The sequence below is a fragment of the Urocitellus parryii genome, chromosome 4, assembly GCF_045843805.1.
Source record: "Urocitellus parryii isolate mUroPar1 chromosome 4, mUroPar1.hap1, whole genome shotgun sequence".
Classification (NCBI taxonomy): Eukaryota; Metazoa; Chordata; class Mammalia; order Rodentia; family Sciuridae; genus Urocitellus; species Urocitellus parryii.
This window is the reverse complement of record NC_135534.1, coordinates 157,843,885-157,865,525: the sequence shown is the minus strand read 5'-3', so window position 1 is coordinate 157,865,525 and position 21,641 is coordinate 157,843,885.

The following is a 21,641-nucleotide window of genomic DNA, read 5'->3' as shown; positions in this document are numbered from 1 at the left end:
ATAAAAATCTCTGGGACACTATGAAGGCAGTTCTAAGAGGAAAGTTCATTGCGTAGAGTTCATTCCTTTAAAGAAGAAAACAAATAAATGACCTACATTACATCTCAAAGCCCTAGTAAAAGAACAAATCAACCCTCAAAGCAGTAGAAGATAGGAAATAATTACAATCAGAGCTGAAACCAATGAAGTTGAAACAAAACAAACAATTGAAAAAAAATTGAAAAAATAAAGTTGGTTCTTTGAAAAATAAATAAAATTGATAAACCATTAGCCATGCCAACAAAGAGATTTGAGAAAACTCAAATTACTAACACCTGTGATGAAAAAGAAAGTATTACAACTCACACTTCAGAAATACAGAAGATAATTAGAAATTATTTTGAAAATTTGTACTCCAATAAAATAGAAAATATCAAAGGCATCAACAAATTTCTAGAGGCAAATGATATGCCCAAACTAAATTAGGATGATATACACAATTTAAGCAGATCAAGTTAATTTTTTTAATATTTTTTGTTGTAGTTGGACACAATACCTTTATTTTATTTATTTATTTTTATTTATATATGACAGCAGAATGCATTACAATTCTTATTATACATATAGAGCACATTTTTTCATATATCTGGTTGTATACACAGTATATTCACAACAATTTGTGTCTTCATATTTGTACCTTAGATAATAATTATCATCACATTCCACCATCATTAATAACCCCATGACCCCTTCCTTCCCCTCCAACCCCTCTCCCCTATCTAGAGCTTGTCTATTCCTCCCATGCTCCCACTCCCTATCCCACTATGAATCAGCCTCCTTATATCAAAGAAAACATTTAGCATTTGGGTTTTGGGGATTGGCTAACTTCACTTAGCATTATCTTCTCCTACTCCATTTACCTGCAAATGCCATGATTTTATTCTCTTTTATTGCTGAGTAATATTCCATTTTGTATGTATGCCACATTTTTAATCCATTCTTCTATTGAAGGGCATCTAGGTTGGTTCCATAGTTTAGCTATTGTAAATTGTGCTTCTATAAATATTGATGTGGCTATGTCCCTGTAGTATGCTGTTTTTAAGTCCTTTTGATATAGACCAAGGAGAGGGATAGCTGGGTCGAATAATGGTTCCATTCTTAATTTTCCAAGAAATCTCCATGTGGTGCGGAGGATCAAACCCAGCATCTCACACATGCTAGGCAAGCACTCTACCACTGAGCCACAACCCCAGCCCCATAAGCAGATTAATTTCAAGCAGAAAAATAAAGGATGCCATCAGAAGCCTACCAGTCAAGAAAAGCCAAGGACTGAATGGATACACAGCTGAGTTTTACAAGACCTTTAAAGAAGAACTAACATCAAAACTTCTTAAAATATTTCATGAAATAGAAAAAGAGGGAACTCTTCCAAACATATTCTATGATCACCCTGATTCCAAAACCAGTCAAAGACATATCAAAGAAAGAAAAATTCAGACCAATATCACTAATAAATATAGATGCAAAATTCTTAATACATTTTTGGCAAATTGAATACAAAAACATATCAAAAAGATAGTGCACCATGATCAAGTAGGGCTCATCCCAGGGATGCAAGCTTGGTTTGACATACAGAAATCAATAAATGTAATTCATCACATCAATAGACTCAAAGATAAAAATCATATGATCATCTCAATAGATGCAGAGAAAACATTTGACAAAATACAGCGTCCCTTCATGTTCAAAATGCTACAAAATCTAGGGATATCAGGAACATACCTCAACATTGTGAAGGCTATCTTTGCTAAGCCGCAGGCCACCATCAGTGCAAATGGAGAAAAATTGAAAGCATTCCCTCTAAAAACTGGAACAAGACAGGTATGCCCTTTTTTACCACTTCTTTTTTTTTAATTTCAAGAAAATTTAATTTAATATATTTTCTCAGGAAACAATAAAAAGGGGTGGTTACATAACAAAGTTATGTTATTTTTTTCATTGATTTTATTTTTTTAAATACATGACAGTGAAATGCATTACAATTTTTATTACACATTTATACCACAATTTTTCATATCTCTGTTTGTATAGGTTGACACCCAATTCTTGTCTTCAGACATGTACTTTGGATAATAATTTCCATCACATTCCACCATCCTTGCTAATCCTCTGCCTCCTCCCTTTCCCTCCCTCTCCCTATCTAGAAATCATTTATTCCTCCCATGTTCCCTCTCCCTACCTCACTATGAGTCAGGCTCTTTATATCAGAGAAAATATTTGGCATTTGTTTTTCTGGGATTGGCTAACTTCACTTAGCTTACCATCTCCAGTGCCATCCATTTACCTGCAAATGCCATGATTTTATTCTCTTTTATTGCTGAGTAAAAGTCCATTGTGTATATATACCACATTTTTTTATCCATTCATCCTTCTTTTACTACTTCTATTTATTTATTTATTTTATTTTTTGTTGTTGCTGTAATTGGACACAACACCTTTATTTTATTTATTTATTTTTACATGGTGTTGAGGATTGAACCCAGCACCTTGAACATGGTAGGTGAGCACTCTACCAATGAACCAAAACCCCAGCCCTCACCACTTTTGTTTAATAGAGTTTTTGAAATCTAGCCAGAGCAAGTAGACAGACAAAAGAAATTAAAGGGATACAGATAGGAAAAGAAGAACTAAAATTATCACTATTTACAGACAACATGATTTTATACCTAGAAGACCCAAAATATTCCACCAGAAATCTCCTAGAACTAATAAATGAATTCAGCAAAGTAGCTGGATATAAAGTCAACACCCATAAATCAAAGGCATTTCTATACATCAGTGACAAATCCTCAGAAAGCAAAGCTTCCCCATTTATAATAGCCTCAAAACAGAAAAAAAAATACTTAGGAATAAATTTAATGAAAGAGGTGAAAGACCTTTACAATAAAAACTACAGCATTCTAAAGAAAGAAATTAAAGAAGACCTTAGAAGATGGAAAGATCTAACTTTTTCTTGGATAGGCAGAATTAATATTGTCAAAATGACCATACTACCAAAAGCTCTACACAAACGCAGTGCAATCCCAATTAAAATCCCAATGACATTACTCATAGAAATAGAAAAGGCAATCATAAAATTCATCTGGAAAAATAAGAGACCCAGAATAGCCAAAGCAATCCTTAGCAAGAAAAGTGAAGCTGGTGGCATTAGTATTCCAGACCTTAAACTATACTACAAAGCTACAGTAACAAAAACAGCATGTTACTGGCACCAAAATAGACCTATAGTCCAATGGTATAGAATAGAGGACACAGAGACTAACCCACATAATTACAGTTATCTTATATTAGACAAAAACATACATTGGAGAAAAGATAGCCTCTTCAACAAATGGTGCTGGGAAAAATGGAAATCCACATGTAACAAAATAAAATTAAACCTCTATCTCTCACCATGCACAAAACTCAACTTAAAGTAGATCAAGGACCTAGGAATTAAACCAGAGACCTTGCACCTAATGGAAGAAAAAGTAGGCCCAAATCTTCATCATGTCAGATTTAGGCCCCAAGTTTCTTAACAAGACTCCTACAGTGCAAGAATTAAAACCAAGAATCAATAAATGGGATGGATTCAAACTAAAAAGTTTCTTCTCAGCAAAGAAACAATCAGTGAGGTGAACAGAGAATCTACAGAATGGGAGCAAATCTTTACCACAAGCACATCAGAGAGAGCACTAATCTCTAGGATATATAAAGCACTCAAAAACCTTAACACAAAAAAAACAAATAACCCAATCAATAAATGGGCCAAGGAACTGAACAGACACTTCTCAGAAGAGGATATACAATCAATCAACAAACATTAAAAAATGTTCAACATCTCAGGCTGGGGTTGTGGCTCAGTGGTAGAGTGCTTGTCTAGTGTGTGTGAGGCCCTGGGTTCAATCCTCAGCACCAACTGAAGCCAGATTTAAAGTTAGGTAGTCAGTGTAGTTAGGTAAACCGGGTCTAATATCAAGTGAGATCTAAAATGGAGGCCATGCTGAGAATGAATTCTGGGAAAAGTTGAACAACTCTTGGAATGTTAATGAAGTCCCAGAAGAGCCCAAGGCCAGAGCCCATCCCAAAGGAGTGTTAATGAACAGCCCCCAGCAAACTTGAAGATGCTAACTCAGAAGTCCTTCCTGCCCAGATTACTTCTTTGGCCCACCTGTGTCCCACCCTTGGGGCCTTCCCACCTACATGCCATCACTGAAAGAAACTATAAAATGGAGAGACAACCACACTTCCATGGATTCCATCTCTTGGGTCCCCTTCTTCCTCCAGGAGAAGTCTTTTCTTCTGTCTTTTAATAAACTTCTACTTTCCACTCAGACCTTGCCTCGGCGTGCTTCATTGGTGTTATACTTCAACCTTGGGGAAGCAAGGACTCATCACCAGTCAACAGCAGTAACACAACTACAACTAAAAAATAAATTTAAAAAAAAATGTTCAACATCTCTAGCAATTAGAGAAATGCAAATCAAAAAGTACTCTAAGATTTCATCTCATTCCAGTCAGAATGGCAGTTATCAAGAATACAAACAAGGGCTGGGGTGGTGGCTCAGTGGTAGAGAACTTGCCTAGCATGTGTGAGGCCTTGGGTTCAATTCTCAGCACCACATACAAATAAATAAAATCAAGGTCCATCAACAACTAAAAAAAAAAAAAATTTAAAAAAAAAAAGAATACAAACAACAATAAGTGTTGGCAAGGATGTGGAGGGAAAGGCATACTCATACATTGCTGGTGGGACTGCAAACTGGTGCAGTCAATCTGAAAAGCAATATAGAGTTTCTTTGGAAAAGTTGGAATGAAACCACCATTTGACCCAGCTATTCCACTCCTCAGCTTATACCCAGAGGACTTAAAAATAGCCTACTACAGGCACACAGCCATATCAATGTTTATAGCAGCACAATTCACAACAGCTAAATTGTGGAACCAACCCAGATGCCTTTCAGTAGATGAATGAATAGGGAAACTTTGGTATATATACACAATGAAATATTACTCAGCATTAAGAGAGAATAAAATCATGGTATTTGCAGGTAAATGGATGGAGTTGGAGAATATTGCTAAGTGAAGTTAGCAATTCCAAAAATCCAACCATCCTCTTTGACATGAGGATGCTGAGTCATAATGGCGATGGAGGGGGAGCTTGGGAGGAATGGAGAAACTTTAGATAAGGCAAAGGGGAGGGAGGGGAAGAGAGGGGGTGAGGGTGTAGGAATGGTGGTGGAATGAGTTAGACATCATTACCCTAAGCACATGTATGAAGACATGAATGGTGTGAAAATACTTTCTATACAATCAGCAGCTTGAAAAATTGTACTCTATATGTATAATATGAAATGAATTGCACTCTGCCATAGTGTATAGCAAATTAGAATAAATAAATAACAAAATCATTAACGTTTTTAAAATATTTATTTTTTAGTTATAGGTGGACACTGTAACTTCATTTCATTTTATGTGGTGCTGAGGATCGAACCCAGTGCCTCACACATGCTAGGTAAGTGCTCTATCACTGAGCCACAAATCCAGCCCAAATCATTAACATTTTTTGATGACTGCACACTTCTTAAATGACAGCTATCAATTTAATAATATCGCTCTGTTGCAAAGCTATCCCTTTTTGCCCTGATAGATAATACTTGCTTATTTTTTTATTTGCCAGCAGATGAAACATTATGGTTCATCAGCAGAGGGCACTACAGTGACACCGCTTGGCACAGATGCAGGAAGACACTTTTTTTTTTTTTTAGTTATAGTTGGACACAATATTTTTATTTTATTTATTTTTATGTGGTGCTGAGAATCGAACCCAGGGCCTTAAACGTGCTAGGCGATCGCTCTACTGCTAAGACACAATCCCAGCCCCAGGGAGACACTTCTTGAAGGCTCCAGCTCTCTATTTTTGTTCTTTAACTTCGTAGCCCAATACAGAGGCTCCAACTGTTCTCCCTCTCCTGTAGGCTACCTTAGACCAGGTCCAGCCCACCTATACATCCTGGCCATTTCTACAGACTAACCCAGGCTGCTTCTTCATTCTAGCATGGGTGAACCACACAGTTCAATAGAATTTTCTAACCAGTGTCTTCACCATTGAAGACAAATATTAAAAAAAAAAAATTGATGTGGTTTGTTTCCTGAGTGATCCCTGAATGACATATCTTAAAAATATACTTTTGTTCATGTATAAAGACTAGTACAATAACTATCTTAAAAATATTTTATTTCTAAGTTAAATTGCAATGCCATTGTCAATCAGTGGTCATTGTAATACACTCTCTTGTGCAAATCATAGAATGTTGGAGTCTCTTGTTCCTTTTCAGATATATTACATCCTTACATGTTAGTGTTTGACTGACCACATTCTTATATATTACTTTTTTGTTACACCTCGGAAAAGAATTCTCCTTTCTTTTATTCTGATAGTGTTCTAAAATTTTTCATCTTTTTAAAAAAATATATTTATTTTTTAGTTGTAGTTGGACACAATACCTTTATTTTATGTATTTCCATGTAGTGCTAAAGATCAAACTCAGGGCCTCGGACGTGCTAGGTGAGCCACAACCCCAACCCCAAATTTTTCATCTTAAAAGAGAAGACTCAGAGAAAAATAGCTCTTGAGCCTGATTAAAAAAAAAAAAAATAAGAAGAAGAAGAAGAAGAAGACCATATTAGTTTGGTCAACAGTAATATTACAGTAAAACTCTAAGGTGTTGGTGTTTAGAATTGTTTTTCTCAAGTGAAGATAACTTAGTCATCCCTGAATTACTGGAAAACTCTACTAACTAGAAACCACAAGATCAGGAGGAGACATTTTCCACCTATGACATGCATATTGAGAAGATGACTGCACAAAGTGAATAGCTTCAGGAAACAAGATGTAGATGATTGAAATCATGGACTGTCGTGCTTTAATCAGCATGTTTTTGTACAAGCTTTTTTTTTTTTTAACTAGGAAATGAATCCTGAGGTACTTTACCACCTAGCTACATCCCCCAGCCATTTTTATTTATTTATATTTTGAGATATGGTCTCACTTAGTCACCCAGGCTTGCCTCAAACTTGCAATCTTCCCACTTCAGACTCCCAAGTCACTGGGATTACAAGAGTGCACCACAATGCTTGGCTCCAGCCATTTTCTTTCCTCTTGGTTGCTTTAAAGTTAGAATTAACTCTGATAATCTATAAGGTCCCTATCCTTATTAATGTTTTTGCAATCTTACTCTATTGGGTGCTTGCATTTCTGATAGTAATGTGATTCAGATGAGAGCTGGCCATGCCTGGAAGACCAACTGTGTAATTAGAGCATTGGAGCTGTGAGTCATGAGTCATGTGTTCTCAACCTGACCTCTAAGGAGAAGAGGCTGGAGATTGAATCAACCACATGGGTAATGATTGAATCAATCCTGTCTATATAATGAAACCTCAATGCAAACTCTGCACACTGAAGTTCATGTGAGATGCCTTGATTGGCAATACTCTGTTTTCACACTTTGATGCTGGCTGAGTAATACGTTCAATGGGTACTTTGGATTTTTTTTCCTTTTTTAAAAATTAATTTATTTTAATTAGGCATATATGACAGCAGAATGCATTTTGATTCATTGTACACAATTGCAGCACAACTTTACATTTCTATGGTTGTACACAATGTAGTGTCACATCATATGTACAGTCAATCATACATGTACCTAGGGTAATGAAGTCCATCTCATTTCACCCTCTTTCCTGTCCCCACACACCCTCCCTATCCTCCCCCGCCTTTGCCCATTCAAAGTTCCTCATTTTTCCCATGCCTCCCCCCTCCCCATTATGGATCAGCATCCACTTATCAGAGAGAACATTTAATATTCAGTTTTTTGGGATTGGCTTACTTCGCTTAGCATGATATTCTCCAACTCCATCCATTTACCTGCAAATGCCATAATTTTATTCCCTTTTAATGCTGAGTAATAATTCATTGTGTATATTTACCACAGTTTCTTTATCCATTCATCTACTGAAGGGCATCTAGGTTGCTTCCACAGTTTAGCTATTGTGAATTGAGCTGCTATGAACATTGATGTGGCTGATTTTATAGTATGCTGATTTTAAGTCCTTTGGGTAGAGACTGAGGAGTGGAATAGCTGGGTCAAATAGTGATTCCATTCCAAGTTTTCTAAGGAATCTCCATACTGCTTTCCAGAATGGTTGCACCAATTTGCATTCCCACAAGCAATGTATGAGTGTACCTTTCCCTCCCCACATCCTCACCAACACTTATTATTGTTTGTATTCTTGATAACTGCCATTCTGACTGGAGTGAGATGAAATCTTAGAGTAGATTTGATTTGCATTTCTTTAATTACTAGAGATATTGAAATTTTTTCATATATTTGTTGATCAATTGTATATTATATTCTGAGAAGTGTCTGTTTAGCTCCTTAGCCCATTTATTGATTGGGTTGTTTTTTGTTTTGTTTTGTTTTGTTTTTGGTGTTAAGATTTTTGAGTTCTTTATATATCCTGGAAATTAATGCTCTGAGGTGCATGTGGTAAAGATTTTCTCCCATTCTGTAGGCTCTATCTTCACGTTACTGATTATTTCCTTTGCTGAGAAGAAGCTTTTAAGTTTGATTCCATCACATTTATTGATTCTTGATTTTACTTCTTGTACTTTAGGAGTATTGTTAAAGAAGTTGGATCCTAAGCCAACATGGTGAAGATTTGGGTATACTTCTTCTATTATTAGGTACAGGGTCTCTGGTCTAGTAAGTCTTTGATCCACTTGAGCTGAATTTTGTACAGAGTAAGAGATAGGGGTTTAATTTCATTTTGTTACATGTGAATTTCCAATTCTCCCAGCATCATTTATTGAATAGGTTATCTTTTCTCCAGTGAATGTTTTTGGCACCTTGCTACAGAGATTTTTTTATTTTTATTTTTCCCCCACACTGAGGATTGAACCCAATGGTACTTAACCACTGAACTACATCCCCAGACTTATTTATTTATTTAATTTTGAGACAGGATCTCCCTAAGTCGTTTAGGGCCTTACTAAGTTGCTGAGGCTGGTCTCAAACTTGCAATCCTTCTGCTTAACTTCCCAAGGCACTGAGATATAGGCTTGTACCACCATACTCAGCAAGAGATTTTTTGTAAAATGCATGAGGCTCAACTAAATACAAATCACATGAGGCTCAACTAAATGCAACAGACCCAAAGGTTACACACAGGAATTAAAGCCATGACACCATAGCAAGGATTGTTGTATATTCTCTGGGCTGCTCTCTACACACATGTCCTTTAGAGTGTTGATAGGAGACTGTTGACTAAGGTCAAGACTCTCCTGCTCATTCTTTCTGTTTCTTAATATATAATATAATTTATTTTATTATATTTTAATTTGTTTATTATGCTTATATAAACACATTTATTTTATCTATTATATCTATTTGCATATATAGAATCCTGCTCACCCTTTTCATCAGAAATAGGAATAATGGAGAATATAATATTTTTCCTAATTTCCTTTCCACTCTAGTGACCCTACTCTCCTACTAGTAAGTTGTAAGAAGAAATGTTTTAAGATGATGGAAAATTCTGGAAATGGAGAATATTGATGATTACACAATAATGTGAATGCATTGAATGCCACTGAACTATACACATAGTAAGAATGAATAAAAAACAGGGATTGGTGGCACATGCCTGTAATTCTAGTGGCTTGGAAGGCTGAAAGAGGAGAATCACAAGTTCAAAGCCAGACTCAGCAACAGCGAGGCACTAAACAACTCAGTGAGACCCTGTCTCTAAATAAAATACAAAATTGGGCTGGGGATGTGGCTTAGTGGCTGAGTGTCCTTGAGTTCAATTCCCAGTACCCCCCCCAAAAAAAAAAGTATGAATAAAACTGTAAATTTTAGATTATATATATTTGCCACAATTTTATTTTTTTTAAGAGTGAGAGAGAGGGAGAGAGTGGGAGAGAGAGAGAGAGAATTTTAATATTTATTTTTTAGTATTTGGCGGACACAACATCTTAATTTGTATGTGGTGCTGAGGATCGAACCCGGGCCGCATGCATGCTAGGCGAGCGTGCTGCTGCTTGAGCCACATCCCCAGCCCCATATTTGCCACAATTTTAGAAAGTGTTTTTTTAATGTAGCTACCCAAGATTTTGTAAAGCACCCTGAAATTAAAAAAAAATTCCATCAAAATTTATGGTACCACACTGATAGTAAATAAAAAAAGCAAACATCGGACATAACTCTTTTCCTTTCACTTCTACTTCTACTCTAACCAGTGAAAGGGTAAAGTTTCTAAGCTGCAAAGCCTGAATTAAAATGTAAAAGACCAGGTATTGTTAAGTTCCTCTGCTACACCCAGAACCTGAAATTCCTGAGATAGTTAAGACAACACCCTACTGGCCATTTAGCCTAGGGCCCTGTGCAGTTTGTCACAGGGCCCGAACCAATCAGTTTGAATGTGTACCCCTGTTAGGAGTGACCAATCACCCCCGCCCGACCTGTTCCCGCCAATGAATGTGCTAATCATGTCTCAGAGTTGTTGTTCAATTTTCCCACGCCTCATGATGATTTGTTCTGATGTACGCAAAGCCCCCTTCCCAAAAAAGTGTACTTAAGCTCTGCTTGACCTCTGCTCTGGGCTCTGGGCCGCTCTCCCTTCCTGAGTGAGCCTTGGGCCTCAGTGCGCTGAATTAGGATCCTCTTCAATAAACTACCTCCTGCTCATTGCATGAAGCTGGTCTCTTGTGGTCTCTTCCTCCGACATTTCGCCAGACCCTGACACCAGTAGGCAAGAAGTAGAAGTGGGAAAAAGATACTAAATTGAATTTGAGAGGCTTAACCAATCTAAGCTAGATTGAAGAAACTAGACCAAATGAGAAACTAGGTTTTGTATCTTCAGAACTAACTGTACAACTTAACTTTCACCTTACCTAAAAGGTAAGTGTTATGGTTTGGATGTGAGGTGTCCCCCAAAAGCTCACGTGGGAAACAATGAAAGAATGTTCAGATGAGAAATGATTGGGTTGTGAGAGTCCTAACCCAATCAGTGATTTAATCCCCTGATAGGGATTACCTGAGTGGTAACTGAAGTGGTGGGGTGTGGCTGCAGGAGGTAGGAATTGGGGCATGGCTTTGGGTATATATTTGTATCTGGTGAGAAGAGCCTCTCTCTTGACTTCTTGATCACCATGATGCCAGCTGCTTCCCTTCTCCATCATCTCCACCATGATGTTCAGCCTCACCTGAGTCCTGAGGAATGCAGCTGGCCTTCTATGGACTATGACTGAACCATGAGCCCTCAAATAAACCTTTCCTCCTTTACAATTGTTCTGGTTGGGTCCTTAATCACAGCAGCAAAAAACTGACTAAAACAGTCAGTAGATAAACACATAATAGTTTCTCAGCTCCACAGCTGTACAACATTTATGACCATTTCCTCAGCCCTGCAGTTATCTGACTATTGCACTATGTGTATGTGGAAATTCCCACTTGAATTTCATAATGAGCATGGGCATATCTTCCTCACCTGCCCCCCCCCTTTTGTGGTAGGGGGAGTAAACTAAGGGTGCTCTATTACCACTGAACTACATCTCCAGCCTTTTTTTTTAATTTGATATAAAATCTCACTAAATTGATGAGGGTGGCCTCCATATTGTGAACCTCCAGCCTCAGCCTACCCTGTCACTGGGATTACACTGTGCCTGGCCCATATTTCCTCTTTCTATCCATATATACTAGGGAGAAATTAAATAGTTTATGGTATTCCATCTTATACAAAGGGGAAATGTATAACTGCATTTAAGAAAATCAAGTTCTATAATTCTGAAAATCCTCAAAAAACTGTGCTGGTGTTCATCAGTGATGATGTTGAATATGAAGAAAATGCTCTAAAATACTACCAGTGTATTGCTTACTCACACTGTTAAATTACAAATTTTATGATGAGAAAAATAAGCTTGAGTGAATTCATGCAACATGAAATAATTCTGAATCTCAGAAGCCCATGACACTGAAACACCACAAAACAAAACAATAATTTGCAAATCAAATCAGTGGAGATAAATTTACAGATTACTTTCCTCAATTCTGGATTTATATTTTATAGTCAGTGTTTTTTTTTTTCTATCTTTAAGTGTTTCAAAATTATTACTTTTATCTTCCTTTAAAAATATATCTATATAGTTTTTTTAGTACTGTGTATGTTTTATTTTGTGGTACTGGGGACTGACCCCAGGGCCCCACACATGCTAGGCAAGTGCTCTACCACTGAACTACATTCTCAGCCATATATATTTTTTCCTTTTTTTTTTTTTTAGAATTTTTCCACAATACCTTTATTTTATTCATTTATTTTTATGTGATACTGAGGATCAAACCCAGTGAGTGCCTCACAAATGCTAGGCAAGTGCTCTACCATTAAGCTATAGCCCCAGCCCCCCCTTTTTATATTTTTATTTTGAGACAAGGTCTCACTAAGTTGCTGAGCCTGGCCTCAAACTATCCATCCTCCTGCCTCAGCCTCCCAAGTCACTGGATTTAGAGGCATGCAACACTGCTCCTTTCTTTAATACTGTTTATAAAATATTGCCCATGGGTCTGGCGTTGTGGCTCAGTGGTAGAGCACTTGCCTAGCATGTGTGAGGCACTGTGTTCGATTGTCACACTGCATATAAATAAATGAATAAAATAAAGGTCCATCAACAACTAAAAAAATATTAAAAAATAAAATATTGCCCAAATCCTGTGTACTATAAAACTAATTCTGTTGTGTATAGTTAAATTGTAATATAAGTACTAAGACAATATTAAAATTTGGAAACCTTATACAATGCTTCCCGACTAAAAAAGGTATATATAGAGTTCATAAGGAGGGAGAATTCAGTTCTCTTCTATAAACTCAAAGAGTTGTTAATTTTGCCCTATGTTGGTACTTTTTACTTTCTCTCTTGTTTGTAGATGCTATGTACTTTGAGCTCCTATGAAGGGTAAGGATATCTTAGATGCTCAATAAATATCTGGAGTTGAATATATATTGATTAGTTAAAATGAAAATGGGAAAACTACACCACCCAATCATAAATTACTATCTAGAAGTAGTCATTTATAAACAAGTTTAGGCAGGAAAGAACAAGATGAATATAATAAAGAACATATAATAATTGCACTCACAATAGAGAAATGAAAGGAAGGAAAACAGAAATATAAGAAACAAGTACACACACACACACATACACACACACACACACAAAGTCAAGATTGCCTGGCAGCATGTTATAGCCTAAATCCAAAGAAGGAACTCCTATTTCTCTCTAGAAGGTAGGTACCAGAGCAGAGAAAAACTAGTTTCCACAGTGAGATTAATGAGAACAATTTAAAAATCAGGCTATTGGGTTGGGGATGCAGCTCAGTGATAGAGCACTTGCCTAGTATATGGGAGGCCCTGTGTTCAATCCCCAGCACCACAAAAATAAAATAGTAAAACAAAGAATCAAAAGGAACAGAAGAAGTGGACTAAGTTTTAATCCCAGCCCTCCAGGTGGTACTACTTTAATTCCCTAGTGATCAGGGTTCCAGCTTCCATTTATATAGTCAATTTAGTGCAGTGGTTTGTTCTATGTCAACTTGATTAATCAGGAAAACATATCCAAAAATTCCTTCTCTGCAGGACTCCAAGTTAGATCTGTTCAAAAGATGAGTTGGAGTGAGATTTGAAAGGTAGACATGAAGTAGCATTCATTGCTCTCTGAAAGTCACTGTGGTTAGATATAGATACAGATAGAGAGGACCAGCAGATTCTAGTTTATTCTTGATCTTCTTGGATTCACATCTGGCTCCTTCCCAACTTCTGACCCTGGTGATCCCCAATGGTCCCAGGTCCAACACCAGATGCTTGGCAGCTGCTCACAGAGGTAGCAGCTGAACAGCTTCCTACAGATCTTGCTGTAAGCCTTCTCTTTAGTCCTATTTTGGCAGCAGAACATGCGTGGCTTCTCAGACTGACTTGCTAATTACTGCTTCTCTAATCTTTTAGCATGCCTCTTGGATCTGTAACTTCTACACCTCTTCCCATGATTGTGCTATGTTTACTTCCTGTGTAAAAAAGAAAGAAAAGGAAAAAAAGAAAAACTCTAATCCTGTAACTCCTAATGGTTTAGCTTCTCTAACCAAAAAAAGTTACTATTTTCAGAAGAAACTGAGCTCATTGAATCATTCTCGAATAATTATTTTTGGTTTTAAGTTCGGATGTGAAGAGGACAACCCTTATAATTGTTTAATGTGAAACATGAAATGATTCATTGTGATTGGATCTCTGATCTCAAAGATCTTCCAATCTAGTTAGGGAGAAAAAAAGATTTACCCACATTGGTCATGCAGGTATTTATGTATAGATATTCTGTTCATGACCCCTTTCCCACTTGCACATTGCAACTAGCAGTGACTATGTAATGCAATTCTGTCCAATGGGTCATAATAAGAAGTTTCCTGGGGACCTTTGGTTTTTGAATAAAAAGAGATGGACTTGGTAAGCCTATCCCTTCATCTTGTGCCCCTTCTTCTTTCCTAAATTCATATGTAGCTCCCAGATGAGCGGTCACCTTCTATCCATGAGTATACCAGTCTGTAGGAGGATAAGATCAAGAGATACTGGCTTTGAAGTTATCCAGCTGCAATGTCATCATCTGTCCAGTCCCCCCAACTTTTGGGGAGGCTGGAGAATGAACCCAGGGCCTCAGTATGCTAAGCTTCTGCTTTACCACCTCAGCCCCTTTATTTCTTTTGCATAAGCCATTATAGCAGGATTTTCTATTAATTACAGCTAAAAGCAACATTTCAAAGTTTTTGAGACAGGATCTCACTATACACTGCCTATTCTGGCCTTGGACTCCTGAGCTCAAAGATCTTCTCTCCTCAGCTTCCCAGAAGGCATTTTTAAGTAAGACAAGATGTTAATTTTATTTTATTTATTTTTTTTAAAAGAGAGAGTGAGAGAGGAGAGAGAGAGAGAGAGAGAGAGAGAGAGAGAGAGAGAGAGAAGTTCTTGGCGGACACAACATCTTTTTGTTGGTATGTGGTGCTGAGGATGGAACCCGGGCCGCACGCATGCCAGGCGAGCGCGCTACCGCTTGAGCCACATCCCCAGCCTCAAGATGTTAATTTTAAAGTGATATTATGAAAGCAGGGAGTATATGATTTCAGTATAGGATGACAAGTTTAAAAAAAAGAGAGAGACACATAAGAGGTATGACCAGGTTTGGACCTTTTTTTTTTTTTTTTTTTTGCAGGGGGGGGGTACCAGGGATTGAACTCAGGGGCACCTGACCCCTGAGACACATCCACAGCCCTATTTTGTATTTTATTTAGAGGCAGGGTCTCACTGACTTGCTTTGTGCCTCACTGTTGCTGAGGCTGGCTTTGAACTCTCAGTCCTCTTGTCTCAGCCTCCTGAGCCGCTGGGATTACAAGCATGTGCCACTATGCCTGGCCCAGGTTTGGACCTTTATAAGAGAAGAAAAGAAAATTGATAAGCAGAAAGCAATTGAAGGACCCTTCTTTCTTTCTTTGGGTACTGGGGATTGAATCCAGGGATATTTTACCACTGAGCTACGTCCCTAGTCTTTTTATTTTCTATTTTGAGACAGAGTTTTACGACATTACTGAGGGTCTCACAGAATTGCTATGGTTGGCCTCGAACTTGTTATCCCCCTGCCTTGGCCTCTCAAATTGCTGGGCACAGAGATGCATGCTTATAATCCCAGCAGCTCCCAAGGCTAAGGCAGGAGAATGGCAAGTTCAAAGTCAGTCTCAGCAACTTAGCAAGGCCCTAAACAACTCGGCGAGACTCTGTCTCTAAATAAAATATAAAAAGGGCTGGGGATGTGGCTCAGTGATTGAGTGCCCCTAGTTCAATCCCAGGTACAAAAAAAAAAAATTCTCTCAAATTGCTGGAATCAACAGATGGGCTCCACCCATCTGTTGGAGGAGGAGGGGGAGGAGAAGTAGTACTCAGCAGCTGAGAGACATCTCAGAAGATAATGGTATGGGGAAAGGCATAAATCAAAGAGAGAAAAGCATGAATCAAAACCAGTATCTGGGTTGGGGGTGTAGATCGCCTGCCTAGCATTCAAGAGGTCTTAGGTTCAATCCTCAGCACTGCAAAAAGAGAAGAAAAAAATGCAAAACCATATCTTAATTTCTGCATGAGAATGAATTTCTCATACTAGGATGAGTTTGCAGAGCAAAGAAAGTTAACAGGATAATGTAGTGATAGGAAATATTTACCAAACACCTTTTATGTGTTAGGTATTTTAACTTTGAGATATAGTCATAAACAAAACAGAATGCCCACCCTCACAGAGTTAAATTCATTGGCTGGACAAGGTGGCCCATGCCTGTAATTCCACAGATTGGGGAGGCTGGGGCAGGAGGATCTCAAGTTTGAGGTCAGCCTCCGAAACTTAGCGAAACCCTGTCTCAAAATTTAAAAAGCAAAAGAGGGCTGGGAATATAGCTCAGTGGTAAAGTACCTCTTAATTCCCAGTACTGAAATAAATACATAAATAAATTCCTTGGACATAAAGGTTAAGATATGAATAATGGGCCTGGGGATGTGACTCAGTGGTAGGGTACTTGTCTGGCATGCATGAGGCCCTGGGTGCAATCCCTAGCACTGAAAAACAAACAAACAAAAAAACCCCACAAACAAACAAACAATCAAACTAAAAAGTGAATAATAAAGTGGAGGCACTGAATGTGAACTATTTTATCCCCCAGAAGCTTGGTGACAAAAGAAGGAAAAAAAATAGGTCCATTGTACATTATAAATAAAACAAATATAAGAATTCTCTGGAAGATGGAGTAAAGACAGATTTTGGGGTCCAAGGAATGGCACAACATTGAGTTCCGTGCTGGGTTTTCTATTTGCCTCATATGTCTTGGACTGGGTGCTGGAGCAGCCAGCAACTGGAAATATCAACAGGCATTAACAGAAGAGACCTTCAGAAAGTAACACATGATGGCACATTCCTGTGGTCCCAGACAGTCTGAAGTGGGACGATCACTTGAGCCCCAGCATTGGCGACCAGCCTGGGCAACATAGCAATAGCAGGACCCTGTCAAGAAGAAGAGCAGGAAGAAGAAGGAGAGGAAGAGGAAGGAGAAAGAGAAAAGGAAGAGGAAGAGGAGGAAGAGGAGGTGGAGGAGGAGAAAGAGGAGGAGGAGGAGGAGGAGGAGAAGAAGAAGGAAGAGGAGGGGGAGGAGGAGGAGGAGGAGGAGGAGGAGGGAGAGAAGTAGTAGAAGTCATCTCCAGGAAAGCCTTCTCCAGGAAAGGGACAGTCTAATAAGACACACACAAAACAACAACAACAACAACAACAAAAAAAACATTTTGACAATTTGACAATTGTGGCCCTACTCTAACCAAACAAAATGGAACCTACCACCATGCTAAAAGAAGGAAACAGGGGCTGTGGTTGTGGCTCAGTGGTAGAGAGCTTGCCTAGCATATGGAAGGCACTGGGTTTGATCCTTAGCACCACATAAAAAATAAATACAGGTATTGTGCCCATCTATAATGAAAAGAAAAAAGAAAGAAAGAAAAACAAATAAAAAAATTTTTTAAAAAAGGAAATGTGGAATGTTGGGATGACAGAAAGATAACGGAAATAGTATAAAAATAATATAGTTTACTTCTTTTCTTGAGTTTCATAAATTAGGTTTTATGGTTGAAGCTCTCACTTGGCTGTAACAAAGCAACTTTCCTTTTCTGGTGTGGAGGTACCAAGGTGGGCTCAATATGGAGCCAGGACTTTTTTTATCTTGCCAAATAGTAACATTCCCAGCTGAGTCAGTGAAGCCAGATGGGCAGAGGTAATGAGATGTGCCTCTCTCCTCCTAGCCAAGGTGTCAGCAGAGGCCCGTTGGAGAGGCCAAATTCCCATCCCTACTTAAGAGCAACAAGGCAACAAGTTACGCCCTATCATCCCCACCACTCAGGAAGGGGACCAAGTAGGGAACCTGGACTTCCATCTCCACCTAACAGTCACAAGGTGGCACTCCCCTCACAGGTGCAGTGTCAGACAAATCTGAGGAAGGACGACAAAGAGGCTGAAGGAGAGGCAACCACAAAAACAAAACCCCGAAAAACCTAAAAACTATACAAAGAAATACATTAAAAAAAAAAAACACTATGGATAAACCAAAATTCTAATAAACTCTAATGAAAGTTCAAACAAACTGCAGGGATGTAAATAAAGAAAATGTCAGGAAAAAAGTAAATAAAGTAAACAAAAACAAAGTGAGCTGGGCACGGTGCTGCAGGCCAGTGGCTTGGGAGGCTGAGACAGGAGGATCTCAGGGTTCAAAGCCAGCCTCAGCAAAGGCAAGGTGCTAAGCAACTGAGACCCTGTTTCTAAATAAAATACAAAATAGAGGTGGGGATGTGGCTCAATCTCTGGTACCTACCCCCCAAAAGGGAACAAACAGACAACAAAAAATTCCAGAATTAAGTCCTACATATCAAGAGTTACATTAAGTACAAGTAGTCTAAATATACCAATTCAAAGACAGAGATGAGAATACAGGCTGGGAATACAGTCTGGCACCACCATATCACGTGGAAATGTACTTCAAATATAAAAAACGGTCATTTAAAAGTAAATAATTGGAAAAGTCCTATCACACAAATGCTTAAGTAGTTATGTTAACATTAACATAGAGTAGATTAAAAGGAGGATTCAAAAGAAGAAAAACACCAGAGACAGAACAAAACATCATGTAATGACAAAAGGATCCATATATCAAGAAGATATAGCAATACTAAATGTCTATACACTGAACAGAAAGAAAACAAGAGAAAGAAAGAGAAAAACAATACCCTCTAAAACGTACAAGTTCAGCAGGGCCTCAAGATATAAAACAGACAAAAATCAACTGTATGTCTATATACTATATATGAACACTGAAATTAAAACCGTAATCACTCCAAAAACTGAAATATTTAATTATAAAACATGTATGGGACTTAAAAGCTGAAAACTACAAAATACTAATCAAATAAATAAAAGAAAACTAAATTAATAGAAAGATTTCACAGCCTGGTAAAGATTTTAATTTTCCTCAAATTGATGGAGACCTCATTTCTATCAAAATTGGAACAAGGAGCTGGGTTGTGACTAAGTGGCAGGGCACTTGTGTAACATGCTCAAGTCTCTGGATTCAATCCCCAGTACCCCTTTCCCCCAAAAAACCCAACAAGGCTTTTATTGTTGTTTTTAATAGATAAAGACAAATTTATTCTAAAATTTACAGGAAAAAGCAAATGAACAAGAATATTCAGAACATTTTTTTTAAATGAGAATAAAGTGGGAGGAATCACTCTATCCACTTTTATGATTTATTTATAGCTTGCATAATTAAGACTCTGTAAGAGTATGTTAATAATCAAGATTATGATTTGGAGAGACCCACTGTTCACTGGAACAGAACAGAGAAATAATCCCACACCAGTATTATTTATCTATTTATTTTGGTACTGGGAATTGAACTCAGGGGTACTCAACCACTGAGCCATATCCCCAGCCCTATTTTATATGTCACTAAATTGCTTTAGTGCCTTACCATTACTGAGGCTGGCTTTGAACTTGAGATCCTCCTGTTTCAGCCTCCTGAGCCTCTGGGATTACAGGTGTGCACCACTGTACCCGGCTAGTATTTTTGATTTTTGACAGGGGTAAAAAAGCAGTTCACCAGGTGCTTAGCAATTTATTGAGAGCCTGTCTCTAAATAAAATATAAAATAGGGCTGGAAATGTGGCTCAGTGGTCTAGTGCCCCTGAGTTCAATCCCTGGCACCAAAAAAAAAAAAAAAAAAAAGCTGTTTAAGGAAACAGGAATAGTCTTTCAACAAAGGTGCCAGAGCATTTGGATAGCTATAGAGAAACCTCAACCTAAACCTTACACCTCACACCTCGTCCAAAATTTAACTTAAAATAGATCACAAGTTTTAACAGAAGATGTTAAATGGTGATGCTTTAAGCAGAAATCATGGGAGGAAAATTTTGGGGAACTAGGACTTGGTGAAATGTTCCTAGACATAATAAAGATATAATCACACACCACAGGAAAAAAAAAAATGGATAAGTTTGGTTTTATTGAAATGAAAAACTTTTAGTCTGTAAAAATCCTGAAGACAAACTCCAAACTGGAAAAGTATTATAAATCACATATCTGACAAAGAACTCTTGTCTAGAATACATAAGGAATTCTTGAAACTTAATAATAAAGACCCCAATCTAGGGGCTGGGGTTGTGGCTCAGTGGTAGAGCACTTGCCTAGCATGTGTGAGGCACTGTGTTCAATTCTCAGCATCACATACAAAATAAAATAAATAAAATAAAAGGGGCTGGGGCTGTTGCTCAGTGGTAGAGCACTCGCCTAGCAAATGCGATGTGCTGGGTTCGATCTGATCCTCAACACCACATAAAATAAATAAATAGGGGCTGGGGATGTGGCTCAAGCGGTAGGGCACTCGCCTGGCCCTGGTTCAGTCCTCAGCACCACATACAAAGATGTTATGTCTAACAAAAACTAAAAAATAAATATTAAAAAATTCTCTCTCGCTCGCTCATTCTCTCTTTTAAAAAAATAAATTAAAAATAAAAAAATAAAGTTGTTTCCAAACTACATCTAAAAAAAATTTTAAAAAAGTTCTATCAACAACTAATATATATGTGTGTGTGTGTGTGTGTGTGTGTGTGTGTGTGTGTGTGTGTATTTTTTAAAAGAAACCAATCTAATTAGAAAATGGGCAAAGAATATGAAGAGGCATTTCATCAGAAGGATATACAGGAAGTAAACAAGTACAGGGCCATTCAGGAAATGCAAATTAAGACCAGCCCTATTAGAATAGTAAAAAAAAAAAAAAATGCTAAGAATGATGGTGAAGATGAGAAGAAATGTTTCTCATTCATTGTGGTGAATTGTAAAAGGGAGAATGTTACAGCCACTCTAGAAAATTGTTTTCCAGCTTTTAAAATAATTTTTATTTTTTAAAGTTTTTGATGGAACTGGGAATTGAAGCTAGGGGCACTCTACCACTGAGCTACATCCCCAGCTCTTCTTATTTATTTATTTATTTTTTTAATTTTGAGACAGGGACTTGCTAAAATGCCCATGGTAGTCTCAAACCTGTGGTCTTCCTTCCTGATTATAGGCTTGAGTGTTTGGAAGTTTCTTAAAACAACAATAACAACAATAACATAACAACTAGTGGGGGTTGGGGGTAAATAGCTCAGTGGGTAATTTGCACCTGGCAAACTAAGCAGGGAGACCAAAGAGGCATAAAGATCAAGTAAAATAGGATTTGAGACCAGCCTGGACAATATCATGAGACCCTGTCTCAAAAAACAAACAACTAAAAAAAAAAAAAAAAAAAAAAAAAAACAACAACAACCCAGCAGCAACAAAATAAGTATGCAACTAATTGCACTCCTGGCCATTTATTCTAGAGGTGTGAAAAGGTACCTTTATACAACTCTACTTAAATGTTCACAGAAGCTTTACTTGTAATAGCAAAAATCTGGAAACAACTGCAGTGTCTTTC